General features: G+C 48.2%; 1 protein-coding gene across 1 annotated transcript in view; it reads left to right on the top strand.

The window, feature by feature from the left end:
- Positions 1-15,681, top strand: part of LOC147726592 (interleukin-6 receptor subunit beta-like) — a 155,507-nt gene that overhangs the window by 41,444 nt on the left and 98,382 nt on the right. The window lies entirely within an intron of this gene.

Raw genomic sequence — 15,681 nt, 5'->3', positions numbered from 1 at the left:
TTCAGCACATCTCTCTGCCTGTTTACTGCTTCATCTCTTCATCGCTCTTTCTCTGTCTTTACATGTCTCTGTTTCATGTGCGTGTGTGTGTTTTGTCTCTGTCCTTTTCTTCTCCCTCTGTGTTTGTTGGTCCATTCCCGATTTCCAGTCTGGCTGTTGCTGTCTCTCTTCAGTTACTGTGCCTTCCTTCACCTCATCCATTGGTCTCTCTGTCCCACATATGTCTGTGTTTTCTTGTATGCATTTATGTACCTCGTTCGACTTCCTCTGAGTGTCTCTGTCCTACTTCTGATAGACCAGCCATCCTTCTCATATATTTCTGTCTTTGTAAATTAATTCCTCTCTAACCCTCTCGCAAACATAACTATGTGTGTCCATCTCTCTCACAAATATGTGTGTGAAATGCTGCCTGCATTCTTCTCATTTATTTGTGTGTGTGTGTGCATATCTCTTATGTTGTGGGTATACGCAAAGAAGGGAAGTTCAACCCCCGCCCAGACATGGTTCCAACTAAAGTCTTCGTTATTGTTTTAATATCTGCATATTCATTAATGATTTTCTAAAATCTGCATTTGGCTTCCTGAAGAACAGGTGGGACACAAAGGCATTCTTCTCCATCCTCTCCTGAAAGTTAAACACCCAAAACTAACTAGCTAGGTTTTATGCAGGCCTACGGCAGACAGCTCACTGGGTTGATGTGCTGGCTGTAGAGATCTGTATATCGGTGTAGATCACGTATAGGACAACTCGGCAAATGTGTGCACTTGCAACAGGTGTGTGCGCTTGTGTGTAATCCACAGGTTACATGGTACAAAACCAATAATAGCTCAGTGAGTTTGCGCACGTGCTGCACTTTGTGTGTTTGTGATAGTAATTATAGCTCATTTAGTTTGGCGCACCTTCTAAAAACATAACATTTGTTTCTTTCTGTACATGTGCTATTGGCGCTTTTTCACTTTTATATTATCGGATGTAATAATGCTTATTAATAGCTCCTTCAACAAATGCTAAATTGACTGCCTTATCAGAATTCGAACATGTAGGCAAAAGGTCATCCACTGATCCCTTCAAGTCATGGAATTCATTCAGAAGTGAGCGAACCGTTAATGTTAATCTTATAGCGCCTGATGTGGTGCACCAACACTAAGGCGTTTATATCACTTTTTTGGTAGGTCTCCCTAACTACTACCACCCTCACCACTGCCATCCTTTCATTCAAAAGGGCTCTCTATTGCCCTAAAAGATCCGCATTTTAAACAACTATTTTCAAATCATTACTCTTTTGTTTTCATTGAAGTTTGTTTATTCTTGAGTAGCTTCCCCTTACATGAAACAATGCATCTATGTATCCAATATACTTGTCTATAGCTATGTATTGACCTGTCGGCCTATTTCATGGAAATCAATATGTGAATGTTGAGAAGGATGCAGCTGTGAGAGCTCACTGGGAAGATTCATATTAGCATAACATTCATTTGTCTACAGATTGATTGCTGTGCAGTGGGAATATGAAAACGTAGTGTTCATTGCAGTACATGGTATGCTTTTAATGGAGCGACTGATGAACAGAGTCAACCCTGCTTCGAAGACTGGTTGTGTGTCGTTTACTTCCTCTTCTTGTGTATCTCCCTCCACTGAAGGCTGGCTTCTTTACGTGCGTCTTTCCAATGCTTACTTTTCAGGCAGTCTTTTTTTTTTTTGGGTTAAGTACTCCATGAGTGCATATACCTTCCTCGCCTCTCCTTCATATACTTCTCTTCGCCTCTCCACTGTGATCCAAGTTGCTCTTATGTGTGTGCTTCTCTCTTAACCAGGGCCGTCTTAACAGCATTATAGGCCCACAGGCAAAGTAGGGCACTGGGCCCTGCCTAAACAACCACACACACAGGAATGAAAATGTTTAATGCAAAATGAGTGCATGGTGCCCTTATGCTCACCAGCTGCCCGGCCAACTGCCCACGGTGCCCATGCGTTAAGATGGCACTGTCTCCACCCCTTCGGTGTTGTGCTTGTCCTTGTGTGTCTTTTCTATCCCCTACATTGCTTTCTTGCTGGTTTGCTTCTCCCCATTCCACGTTGTGCTCTCTCTTTTGTCCATGTACGTGTTCACCCACAATCAATGTTGCTCCCTCACTCTATCTATCTATCGCCCGCCCTCCCTCTATCTATCTATCGCCCTCCCTCTATCTATCGCCGTCCCTCTATCTATCTATCGCCCTCCCTCTATCTATCTATCGCCCTCACTCTACCGCCCTCACCCTACCACTCTACCGCCCTCACTCACTCTAACGCCCTCACTCACTCTACCGCCCTCACTCACTCTACCGCCCTCAATCACTCTACCGCCCTCAATCACTCTACCGCCCTGACTCGCTCTACCGCCCTGACTCGCTCTACCGCCCTGACTCGCTCTACCGCCCTGACTCGCTCTACTGCCCTGACTCGCTCTACCGCCCTGACTCGCTCTACCGCCCTCACTCACTCTACCGCCCTACCACCCTCACTCACTACCACTCTACCACCCTCACTCACTCTATCGCCCTCACTCCCTCCCTCTATCTATCTATCGCCCTCACTCCCTCCCTCCCTCCCTCTATCTATCTATCGCCCTCCCTCCCTCCCTCTATCTATCGCCCTCCCTCCCTCCCTCTATCTACCTATCGCCCTCCCTCCCTCCCTCTATCTACCTATCGCCCTCCCTCTATCTATGTATCGCCCTCCCTCCCTCCCTCCCTCTATCTATCGCCCTCCCTCCCTCCCTCTATCTATCTATCGCCCTCCCTCCCTCCCTCTATCTACCTATCGCCCTCCCTCTATATATCTATCGCCCTCCCTCCCTCCCTCTATCTATCTATCGCCCTCCCTCCCTCCCTCTATCTATCTATCGCCCTCCCTCCCTCTATCTATCGCCCTCCCTCTATCTATCTATCCCTCTCCCTCCCTCTATCTATCTATCGCCCTCCCTCCCTTTATCTATCGCCCTCCCTCCGTCTATCTATCGCCCTCCCTCTATCGCCCTCCCTCCCTCTATCTATCGCCCTCCCTCTATCGCCCTCCTTCCCTCTATCTATTGGCCTCCCTCTATCGCCCTCCCTCCCTCTATCTATTGGCCTCCTTCTCTTCCACCCACCTCCTTCTCAAACTCCCTGTTCTCTTTTCTTCTCCTGTGCGGATCTGCTGTTCTCTTCCACCGCCTCCTTCTTTAACTCCCTGTTCTCTTAGCCTCTGCTAATCTGCTGCTCTCTTCCATCTCACCTCCTTCTTTCACTCCCTGTTCTCTTCTGCTGTGCTGATCTGTTCCTCTCTTCCACCCACCTCCTTCTCTAACTCCATGTTCTCTTCTCTTCTCCCGTGCTGATCTGCTGCTCTCTTCCACCCTGCTTCCTTTCTAACTCCCTGTTCTCTTCTCTTCTCCTGTGCTGATCTGCTGCTCTCTTCCAACCCGCCTCCTTCTTTCACTCCCTGTTTTCTTCTCCTGCGCTAATCTGCTGTTCTCTTCCTCTCACCTCTTTCTCTAACTCCCTGTTCTCTTCTCCTGTGCTGGTCTGCTGCTCTCTTCCACCCGCCTCCTTCTTTAACTCCATGTTCTCTTCTGCTGTGCTGTTATGCTGCTCTCTTCCACCCACCTTCTTCTCTAACTCCCTGTTCACTTCTCTTCTCCCGAGCTGATCTGCTGCTCTCTTCCACCCGCCTTCTTCTCTAGCTCCCTGTTCTCTTCTCTTCTCCTGTGCTGATCTGCTGCTCTCTTCCACCCGCCTCCTTCTTTAACTCCCTGTTCTCTTTTGCTGTGCTGCTCTGCTGCTCTCTTCCACCCGCCTCCTTCTTTAACTCCCTGTTCTCTTTTGCTGTGCTGATCTGCTGCTCTCATCCACCTCACCTCCTTCTTTAACTCCCTGGTCTCTTCTCTTGTGCTGAACTGCTGTTCTCTTCCACCGCCTCCTTCTTTAACTCCCTGTTCTCTTAGCCTCTGCTAATCTTCTGCTCTCTTCCATCTCACCTCCTTCTTTAACTCCCTGTTCTCTTCTGCTGTGCTGATCTGTTCCTCTCTTCCACCCACCTCCTTCTCTAACTCCATGTTCTCTTCTCTTCTCCTGTGCTAATCTGCTGCTCTCTTCCACCCGCCTCCTTCTTTAACTCCATGTTCTCTTTTGCTGTGCTGATCTGCTGCTCTCATCCACCTCACCTCCTTCTTTAACTCCCTGGTCTCTTCTCTTGTGCTGAACTGCTGTTCTCTTCCAACCGCCTCCTTCTTTAACTCCCTGTTATCTTCTCCTGTGCTGATCTGCTGCTCTCGTCCACCCCAACTCCTTCTTTAACTCCCTGTTCGCTTCTCTTCTCCTGTGCTGATCTGCTGTTCTCTTCTACCCGCCTACTTCTTTAACTCCATGCTCTCTTCTGCTGTGCTGTTATGCTGCTCTCTTCCACCCGCTTCCTTCCTTAACTCCCTGTTCTCTTCACCTGTGCTGATCTGCAGTTGTCTTCCACACGCCTCATTCTCAAACTCCCTGTTCTCTTCTCCTGTGATGATCTTTTTTGCTAATCTGCTGTTCTCTTCCATTCGCCCCTTTCTCTAACTCCCTGTTCTCGTCTCCTGCGCCGATCTGCTACTCTCTTCCACCCCGCCTCCTTCTTTAACTCCATGTTCTTTTCTCGTGTGCTGATCTGCTGCTCTCTTCCACCGCCTTCTTCTTTAACTCCCTTGTCTCTTCTCCTGTGCTGATCTGCTGTTCCCTTCCACCGCCTCCTTCTCTAACTCCCTGTTCTCTTCTCCTGTGCTGATGTGCTGCTCTCTTCCACATACATCCTTCTGTAACCGCACACACAAACACACACACAAACACACACACAAACACACACACAACCACACACACACACAACCACACACACACAACCACACACACACACAACCACACACACACACAACCACACACACACACAACCACACACACACAACCACACACACACAACCACACGCATACAACCACACGCATACAACCACACACATACAACCACACGCATACAAACACACAAACACACACAACCACAGACACACAACCACAGACACACAACCACAGACACACAACCACAGACACACAACCACAGACACACACACCCAGACACACACAACCACACACACACAACCACACACACACAACCACACACACACACACAACCACACACACAACCACACACACAACCACACACACAACCACACACACAACCACACACACACAACTACACACACAACTACACACACACACAACTACACACACACACCCACACACACCCACGCACACCCACACACGCACAACCACACACACACAACCACACACACACAACCACACAAGAGCCGCTAAGAGTGGGTACTGCTATACAATCTATGCACAATGTGCAATCTGCAGCTCATATGCCTCGAACGGAAAATGCTACTTACCAGTATGCATCTGTTCTTGGCATGTAGAGCTCCAGAGTTGCACATGCCCACCCGGCTATCTGTTCCAGTATTATCTTAATTAGATACAAATGACATGGGCATCCTTCCTTTTCCTGCAAAGCTCCATAATTTCCCTAATGGCGAAAAAAAACTGGGGATGGAGCCGATGCCCATGCGCAATGTGGTCCTAAGGACGATTCACCTATCTTGTGACTTCCAAAGAACTTTTCAGGACAACAACAAACTGCAAACATCCCGGCCCAACACTAGGTGGCGATCTATGCACAGTGTGTAACTCTGCAGCTCTACATGCCAAGAACAGATGCATACTGGTAAGTAGCATTTTCCTTCTTCTTAGCTTGATTGTAATAATAATACAATGAAGGACAACCATGCTAATTTCACCAGAAGGTAAATTCTGCAAATAAATTAGCCCCTCCCTGTAAGATAAAAAATGTGGTTTTTTTTTTTTAAAGAATTTTGCACAAAAAAGCCTTCTGAGAGACTGATACAAAGTGCAAAAAAGCATAAGTGCTCAGTGAATTGGGCACTGGTGGTGTCACATGAGCCAAAAGTCCACATGAGAAACTATTTTCAGCAACCTGAAGTTTCCCTGGGGCAACATAACCCTAAACACCAGCCCCATAAATGCCCTCTGGCAAACATTTACTTTTATGTAGCTGAAGCATCTCCGGAATCGGCTTTTGACCCAGTCTTTTGGCAAATCTAAATATTGCATCTCCAGCCGCCCTCATTTTCTGCACTGTTTGTATAATTAACATGCTCCAGCTCCCCTTCGTATTCAATAGTATACCTAAATAATTAAAAATAAGCGTTTTCTCAATGGGTCTCCCTGCCATAAAAAATGTTTTAGACTTAATATTTTAGGGCCATATGACAGTATAAATGACTTTTGCTCGTCCACCTAAGTCTTAAACGATGCATAAAATTACTAAACCCATTTAAAAGTTTCTGGAGGCCATTTGCTGTCTAATCTAGCAGAACCGCTTAGTCTGCATACAGCAATCGGGGGCAACCTGGGAGCCAATTCTGGTGCCATCTTTAGTACATAAATTCAATCCGTAATCCAAAGAGTTTATATAACAAAGAGAAAGGAAGGGGGCTAAAATGCAGCAGTGTCTGACCCTTCCTACGACCTTTATCGAGGCTGTGCAAGCTTCAATTTGTGTATATTGCAGTTTAGTTTGAGTGTCCCAATGTAAACGTTTGATACGGTCAAGTACGAGGGGATCAATTCTTGCCTGCTCCATCAAGTCCCACAGTAGAGCCCTAACTACATGGTCAAAGGTTCATGAAAGCCATATGCATGGTTCTCCTCCTGGCCTTGACCTATTTATTCACAATCAATGTTAGGTTTGTTCTATAGACACCAGTCCTGGTCGAAAGCCGTATTGAACTCAGGAAAAAAAGGAATTGTTCTCTACCCATATTAACAGTTTTGTCAAAATGACCTGGCCAAACATTTTTGCAGTTGAATCGATCAACGAGATTGTCTGATAACAGGAAGATAAATACTATTGCCTTTTTCGGGAACTAATATCGACCCTGTCCAAGAGGTAATTAAGCTGTCCTCAAAAGTAACAAATAGGGCTAAAAAATCAATGTTAGATTTAAACAAATCAGTTGGCACCCTGTTGGGGTCTGGGGCCTTCCTGTTTTCCGCAGTCATGATAGCTTCTGTTATTTATTTATTTATAAAGTTTTATATAGCGCAAACTTGACCCAAGAGGGTATCAGAGCGCTTTACATTTAGGATCATAGCGTTACAAGTTACATCGGATACAAGAGCATAGTAAGGTACAGAACACATAAATAATGTTTCAATAATTCGTAGGAGGGAGGGTAGGAAGGAAGAAGTAATACCGGGGAGACGAGGAGGAAGAATGCCCAATGTCCAATATCCGGCTGGGCAATGCCTAATGTCCGGCTGGGTAGGTGACGGTCAAGGGGGAAAACCAGGGCCAATCTCATTAGCTGTTAAGCAGCTCCACCGGTCATCAGCCATGTTGCTTAGGTCTCAGCGTTCAGGAAAAAATAGTTTTTAGTTTATTTGATTTGCAAAGGTTATATAGCGCTATCTAGACCCGGAGGTATCAGAGCGCATAACCAGGGGAACCTTGCATTAGAAGGTACATCAAAAGGATTATAAAGCGCTGGCTAGACCCTTAGGTATCAGAGCGCTATAATAGAGGAAAGTTGCATTACAAATTACATCAGTTATAATAGCGTAGTAAGGTACAGTAAACAAACAATGAGGTTGAGGGAATTTATAGGAAAGGAGGGGAGGAAAGAGCCATGGCAGAAAGACGAGGAAGAACTGTGTCCAATGTCCGGAGAGACAAATAGAGAGGGAAAGGGGAGATGTGGAGTGAGAATGGAGAGGACGAGGGGGAAAACGGAAAAGAGATAAAGGGAAAGTCAGCCCAATGACCGAGTGGGTAGGTGACGGCCAGGGAGATAATTCAAAGCCAGTCTCCTCTATAGCTCTCTAGGAAGCTCCAACGGTCATTGGTCCAAAACCTGGAAAGAAAGGCGATGAGGAGAAAGCAGAGCTCCAGAAATACGATGAGGGGGGGGTGGGCGAGACAAGGAGAAGGAGAGAAACTGTGCCCAAGGTCCGGCTAGGCAGGTGACGGTCAGGGGATGAACCAAGGCCGATCTCCTCATTAGCTGAACAGAGCAACTTCACCGGGCATCGGACAAAATGCTCAGACTCCGCTGTCAGGGTAGAGATCATGTGTACTCAAGGCGAGACAAGTAGAGAGGGAAGGAAGGAAAGGGGGAGTGAGAAGGGAGTGAACGAGGGGGAAGATGGAATAAGAGATAAAGGTAAAAGTTGACCCAAAGACCGGAAGGGTAGGTGATGGTCAGGGATGAAATCCAAAGCCAGTCTCCCCTATAGCTATCTAGGAAGCTCCCAAGGACATCGGTCAGAAAGATGGAAAGAAAGGAGACAAGGAAAAGGCAGAACAGGGCGGGGGGGAGGATGAGACAGGGAGAAGGGGAGAAACTGTGTCCAGTGTCCGGCTGAGCAGGTGACGGTCAGGGGATGAACCAAGGCCGATCTCCTCAATTAGCTGAACAGAGCAGCTCCACCGGGCGTCGGACAAAATGCTCCAAGTAGGGGTCAAGTGTACTCGGAGGAATGTCAAAATAGTGCGGGGGAGCCATGGTCCGAGAAATTTCCAGACCTCCTCTTGAGGTCAGGCACAGTCCTGGCAGGGTTTTGTACGTAAAAGTAAAAGATCAGCAAGGGGGGGAAAGTCACCACTGTCTGCCAAGTTGTGGTCGGGCATCCTGAGACCCCTTTCCACACCGTGAGTGTGCCGAGAATGACAGAGGTTAAAAGGGAAGGAAGGGTCATACTCCCAATAGTTCTTAAAAAGGACAAAAGATCTCACCTTTGCTCTCCACGGGGGTTTGAAGGGGGTCTGATGAGGTATCTCTGCACCCATTTGAGTTGTGGCCTGATTTTGAAAGCAACAGGCAGTTGTCAGGAAAATTAGTGGCATCTCGCTGTTGAATTTGCAGTAATATGTCACGAGGAGCTGCCATTTTAGGGTCAGGCATTCATGGTTACATGACCGTGACTCGGTAGTAAGTACAGTTTTCCACTCCGATGTAATATGCGTTCTACTCAATGTGTCACTAGGTCTTAATAATGGGGGCCTCGTTATCTTCTTGCCTCCGTCTCCAGTAACAGCTGCCCAGTCCATCAAAGGTAACTTCTGTACCGCCAATACACCCCATAGACCACTGATTCTGTGGGCACTTGTTATGCTGGACTGTCAGAGCAGTCAATTTACGGCCCTTTCAGAGGCGGGTCCATCTCACGGTCCTTCTGATGTTTCGGGGGAACCCAGAATCAGCCCTCGGGGATCCTAGCAGCCAGGAACGCCTTCCATTGCAGTGTGGCTCTTTAAAAAACTGACTTATTAAGTGACACAGCACAGAGCGCAGAGCGGGTCCATCTCACGGTCCTTCTGATGTTTCGGGGGGACCCAGATTCAGCCCTCGGGGATCCTAGCGGCCAGGCACGCCTTCCATTGCAGTGTGGGTCTTTAAAAAACGGACTTATTAAGTGACACTGCACAGAGTGCAAACTTAAGTTATAGGAAAACCGCTCCATTGTCAGGGCCTCGATTACGGGCCAACTAAACCCCGCCCACACCTCATCTCAGAGCGGCAGGGGCATGCAGAGGCTCATCCTGGAATCGGCGGGCACCCCAGTTAGTTCTTCTTCGCGCTGCCGACGGACTTCGCCACCATTTTAGAGGGTCTGAGCTCCGGCGGGCTCCTGCTCCTGCGGACTTTCCTAAACAAAGCTCCGCAATGCTATCCTACGGTGTTTGTGCAGACTGTATGTATAGGGCTTGCCTCGTTTTAAAACTTCAACTTGGGCAGTGGCTATGTCCATTCACTCATTAGCAAGAATATACCCATTATAGAAGTGATCATGTAAAAGTCACAGGAAGTAGTACTTTCAGCTGCGTTCGATCGCGTGTTGTATAGTCTTGTAGCTAGCGTGTCGGAGGGTGTTAGTGCATTTACGAGTCTAGTCAGAAGAAAGTGGTGAAGCTGTGGTGCAGCGCATGAGCTGGTCCAAGCTTCTTATGGAGCCACCGGCAGAATTGTATTCCACAAAGTTTTAGCAGGCCAGTTAGTGCCTTGTATACAGCCTGCGGACCTCAGCATGGGTTCTGATTTCTGATTTAACATTTTCACAGCATTTCCACTAAAACTACAAGTTTATAGAGGATATATCAATGAGGTCCTCTATTAAGGCATCATTTACGGTATAGAGGGCCAAACTCTTAGCCTTAGTATCTTGTCTATCCAATTTGTCTGGGTTTAAAACTAGGGAATTACCCAGTCCCGCTCAAAGATGTAACAGTCTATATCCCTGAGGATGGATAATCTTGAAAAAAGGGCTGATTGACCACATCCTGAAAGAGTCTGTAGACTTTCAGCTGTATAGCTAGTGCCTTAATGCATGTTTTACTTTGCTGTTACGCCTGCTCATACTTAAACCTGGCTTCTCTAATTTCCCCGGTCGTTTAGAAGGATGGCATTTGTGGCCACCTTCAACACCTTGAGTACAACAGTACCCTCATGTCTAAACCAGGAATGGCTGCTGCGCTCTTTAGTAAGCCCACAAGAGACTACTAGGCTAATCCCCTGAAAACTGACCAGGATTCTCCCTGGGTAATTCTCTGCAGAAAGGCAGCCCAAGATAGCATCTGAATTTGTGATGATTAAATCCACAAGGAAGTAGTTTGGATCAAGAAAACCCTACCTTATGCGGCCCCTCCAGTTTGCCAAAAAATTCACTTGGGGTACAGTCTTGTCAGGTGAGGAGGATGAGATTATGATCACTTTAAGGTATTGATCACACCTCATAACCATCGAGATACAACTCTACATCCCCGGATAACAGGACAAAATCAATAACACTGCCCTCCCCCCTCCCTGTGATTGTGGGTGGGCTTCTGTTTGAAATGGTCCTTTTTTCAGGGTTATCCCCAAATGTTTTGCTTCTTCCTCCCTTATTTTTTAGGTCTCGCTGGTGTTAGCAGCGGATAGCACTGCTCCAGCGAAAGACCTAATGATGTGGGTTTGCCGGGAATGGAGGACAGGCGGTGGTTACGCGCTTTACCTATGCGATTTCACCTCGAGGACGCACTTCTGCTGGCGGACTTACATCACGTGTGCAGACTCTCCTGGGCGCTGCAGATCTGGTGTTGTGAACGCACCTAATGACTTCCGTGTATCGTTTTTTGTTTTTTTTTGCGGCAAGCGGCACGCGCCTTTGCTGGCGGGTTTGCATGACGTGTGCAGACTAGCTAAAAATTAAATTGTTAAAGCTTTTTGTGCATTATAACTTCCGTAGCAAGACAGCCTCTCTCAATCGCCCGCAGCCACACTCATGCATGCGCACACACACATACACTGGCACATCAGGACGCACTTACCCACACACACAGCCCCACATATACACACGCACAGCTAACAGACACACAGTCATACATATACATACACACGCCCAACTACACGCGCGCACACACACACACACACAGCTACACACGTGCACAGACACGCGCGCACACATTCTCCCCCCCACCCTTACCCCCCCCACTCACCCCCACTCACCGGGCTCTTTCCGCGTGTCCCTCGCGTGTTTCGCTGTCTTCCGTGTTCGCTGAGGTGGCTGCCCAGCTTAAACTTTGAATACAATGATCGGAGGGTTTGTCTAAAAGCAATTCGTGACTGAAGTGCCTAGATATCTTTTAAACATCCTTTCCTTTTTAGTTCACTGCGTTACTCCTAAACTGTGCTTGCCTGCTCTCTGGAAGATGTTTATGAGCCGATGCCTGGTGCCTGCCGGGAGTTGAGGGGTTAACACACAGCTCCTTTAAGGGGAAGCATGGTGGGCGGGATTCCCTCCACGCAGGGGGCTGGCCCTGGTGCTCAGTCTATTCCATTCCTTCCTCTCACAGCCTAGAGATCAGCCGGCGTCCAGCAAAGAGCAGCCATGCAGGTGAGGAGAGAGTGCGAGACGGTCGTCAAGGGACAGATAAGGGACTGCGTGACAGGACAGGTGTGGCGGGTGGGCACGCCTGGCGAGTCCAGCGTTGACTGCCTCTCGCTGTATTATGGGTGCGCGGGTGGGGTGGTGGGCTCTAGGGGGTAGGCACACACATGCGCGGAAATTGGTGTGCGCCCCAGGAAAGAAAAGAGAAGGAGTGTGCACCAGATAGCGGCACACAAAAGGATGGCGGGGTTTACGCACCTGGCGATAGTGAGGCGTACGTATCGCCGGTTCCAGGGGGAAGGAAGCCTGGGCATTTAAAGGGATAACCTCCTGGGGCAACGGGGCACTCCTCCTTCTTAGGGGTTGGTGCACAGAAACCCCATGGAACAAAAGAGGATGTGCCCTGTGAGTGTCGAGGAGCACACATCTGAGAATAGCCAGGCGTATGTACCCTTGGCGTGGAATATGACATACATAGGGACCGGAGAGGGGTGCGCACCTAGGGAAAGAAAGGACCCTCCCATGGGTGATGGAGCTAAATCACCCCAGCATGAAGGAGGCTAGTGAAGCTGATATGCGCATGTGGGGGTGGAGCAGGGGGTGTGTACGCCTGGTGGTGGAGTGCGCACCTGTGGCTGGAGAAGGGGTGCACATAAGAGCTGAGTTGGGGTGCACACCTAAAGTAGGCGCCCCTGCGGTTTGGAGGTACTAGGGAGTGTGCACATCTGGAGAATGAAAAGGGAGCCCCCTGATGGAGTGCGGTGCACACTTTAGGGTAGCGGCGGATGAATGGATGCACCAATAACGAGAGGGAGGTGCACTTCTGTGCCTCACGGGGGGTAGCACCTTAAAGATAGTTGGATGAACGCCTGCCATGGTTGGGTTAGGGCCACTACTGCGTTTAGAGAGAGCTCACATTTGAGGGATAGGAATGAACCCTGCGGGAGATGCCTTTTTGTGTGGTTGGAGGGGTGTATGTGAGTCCACAGTCATGTCTGTCTTTTGATGTCTGCCCCTCATCCTCAAACACCCTCACACCCTCTCACCAACACTCTCACCTTCACCCCCTCACTCACCCTCACACCCCCTCACTAACCCTCACACCCCCACACCACCTCACCCCCTCTCACCCTCACACCCTCACACCCCCTCACCCTCACACCCCCTCACCCTCATACTCCCTCTCACCCTCACACCCCTCACCCTCCCTCATTTTCCCTCACACCCTCACACATCCCCTCACCCACCCTCTCACCCTCACACACCCACCCTCACACCCTCACCCACCCTCACCCACCCCTCACACTCCCTCAACCCCTCACCCCCTCACGCACCCCTTCACACACCCTCACAACCCTCACCCCACTATGCGCTACCACAGCATCACTGAACGCCACAGCATCACTAGTTCGCCATCGCTCAGCGCCACCACAGCATCAATCTGTGCAACCATTCAACAACACCTGGTTCAAATATGTTCTCTCAATGTTTCAAGCTTTATTACAAATGTAACAAAAATATGTTAATATTTCATTTCTGTTCTTGGATTTTCGTCACAATAAAATACTGAACATAATCTTCACAAAAGTTGTTTACAAAACTTTAAGCTATTACCATTATAAATTACAATAACTTTTATTTAAATATTAATTATTGGGAAAGAATTTAAAGCCATTGTTATTTGTAATATCAATACATGTAAGTCACATAAATACAACGCATATTGCATTACAAATGCTATAGCTGTCACATTTGCGAAATTTAGAACTATTGGCATTGTAAATGACAAAGCTATTAATTTTTCTATTTTCAAAAACAAAACAGAAATAAAAAATGTGTCATTTACAATACCAATAGCTCAAACTTTCCTAATGCGAGACCTATTGCATTACAAATGCTTGTTCTGACCAGTGGTTGTTGGCAATAGGACTCTGGGCACTTTACCACTGCTGATCAGTGCTAAAGTGCGTATGCTCTCTGTGTAAATTGTTATTGTAATTGGTTATCCATGATTGGCATATTTGTATTACCAAGAAGTCCCTAGTAAAGTGCACTGAGTGTGCCAGGGCTGATGATTCAAATGCTACTAGTGAGCCTGCAGCACTGATTGTGCCACCCACGCGAGTAGCCCTAAAATGGTGTCTCAGGCCTGCCACCGCAGTGCCTGTGTGCAGTCTGTGAACTGCCATGACCACCTGGTCAGTGTCCCCACTGACCAGGCCTAGCCCTTCTCTTTCTGTACACATTGGTCATCCCTATGGAAGGCCCAAGGTACCCCCTTGGGCAGGGTGCCGTGTATGTGAAAGGTAGAGCATGTACAAGTGCAGGTGACATGCTCTGATAGTGAATTACAGCCATTTTCGTTTTTATCTATTGTAAGGCTATCTTGCCCGCAGACTATCATGGAGAATGCTGGCTACAGTGGCTACCAGCATATCTTACCATAGGAGCAAGATAGGACATAAAAGTCTGGTATCGCTGAACTCAGAATGTAATAACATATCTTCTAGGAAAGGTTGTTTTTCAATCCTCTGTTTAAGAACAGCACTTTTAGAAAGTCGCTGTTCTCTTGTCTGACCTTTCGGTGTGCCTTGGCCTGTTTGTGAATTGACTGTCTGGTTTGAGAGTGACAGGAGCTGGGGAGCCCCCAGGAGGCTGGCTGAATGACTGCATCTGCATCTTGAGTGGTGGGAGGGAATAGCACCTGGGCCTGAATAGGGCTGTGCCTGCCTTCCACAATGCTGGCTTCACCTCCTGCTGGGTGGCGGACGACCTTGCTGGAAACCAAGATATTAAAGACTTTCTGCAAGTTTTAATGCATCTCTCGTTTGCGGACTGCATCCCTGTCAGTTCAAGGAAATTCCCTCCGCCGCGAAGGCTGAGATCGTCGCAGCGCTTGTTGCCTCTGCCAGATTCGTCGCATCCTTCACATGCGGGACGCACCAGACCAGTGCGGGAAGATTACCATTGCTGCGAGTATCATCGCAGAGCCTGTCATCACTGGGTGACATTGTCGCACATCTTGCTTGCGGACCGCATCACGTCGCTGCGAGAGTCGTTGCAGAGCTATTGCATCGAGGAGCCGCGAGAGGAGAAGATCGCGCTGAGCCACGCATCGTCGCTGCACCGGGGATCGTCGCCGCCCCGAAGATCATCGCATCGTACCCTTTGCGAGCCGCTTCCACCGAAACCTGTGCACGATATCCACGCAAGGTATCGCATCCCTCCCCATACAGACCGGTGTCACCGAAACACGCCCGCTGCGTCCAGCGGGGTTGTCACATCGCCTCCCCAGGGTCTCAAGAGTGACGCATCATTTGCTTTTCAATGCTACAGCTTTCACTTGGAACTTTTGTCGCATCTAAAGGTACTGTTGGCTAAAACGTGACGCGACTGTGGATTATTTTAACGCAACCTTAAGAACTCTTTTGAAACCATATTCTTGAACTGTGTATGTTGGATTTTTGTCATTTTGTTCTTGTGTAGTTTAGATTAAAATACCTTTATTTTTCTAAACTGTTGTGGATACTTTACACATTGCCTTTGATAAGCCTGATTGCTTGTGCCAAGCTGCCATGGGGGTGAGCAAAGGTTATCTAAAGGGTGTTTCCTGCTTACCCTGACTAGAAGCAAGGGTCCCTATTTGGACAGTGGTACCTACCTCTCCAACTAGAGACCCCCAGTTCTAACATTG

This window comes from Lissotriton vulgaris, chromosome 3_1 (assembly GCF_964263255.1).
Source record: "Lissotriton vulgaris chromosome 3_1, aLisVul1.2, whole genome shotgun sequence".
In the NCBI taxonomy this organism is placed as follows: domain Eukaryota; kingdom Metazoa; phylum Chordata; class Amphibia; order Caudata; family Salamandridae; genus Lissotriton; species Lissotriton vulgaris.
This window is presented reverse-complemented; position numbering and strand designations above follow the sequence as displayed.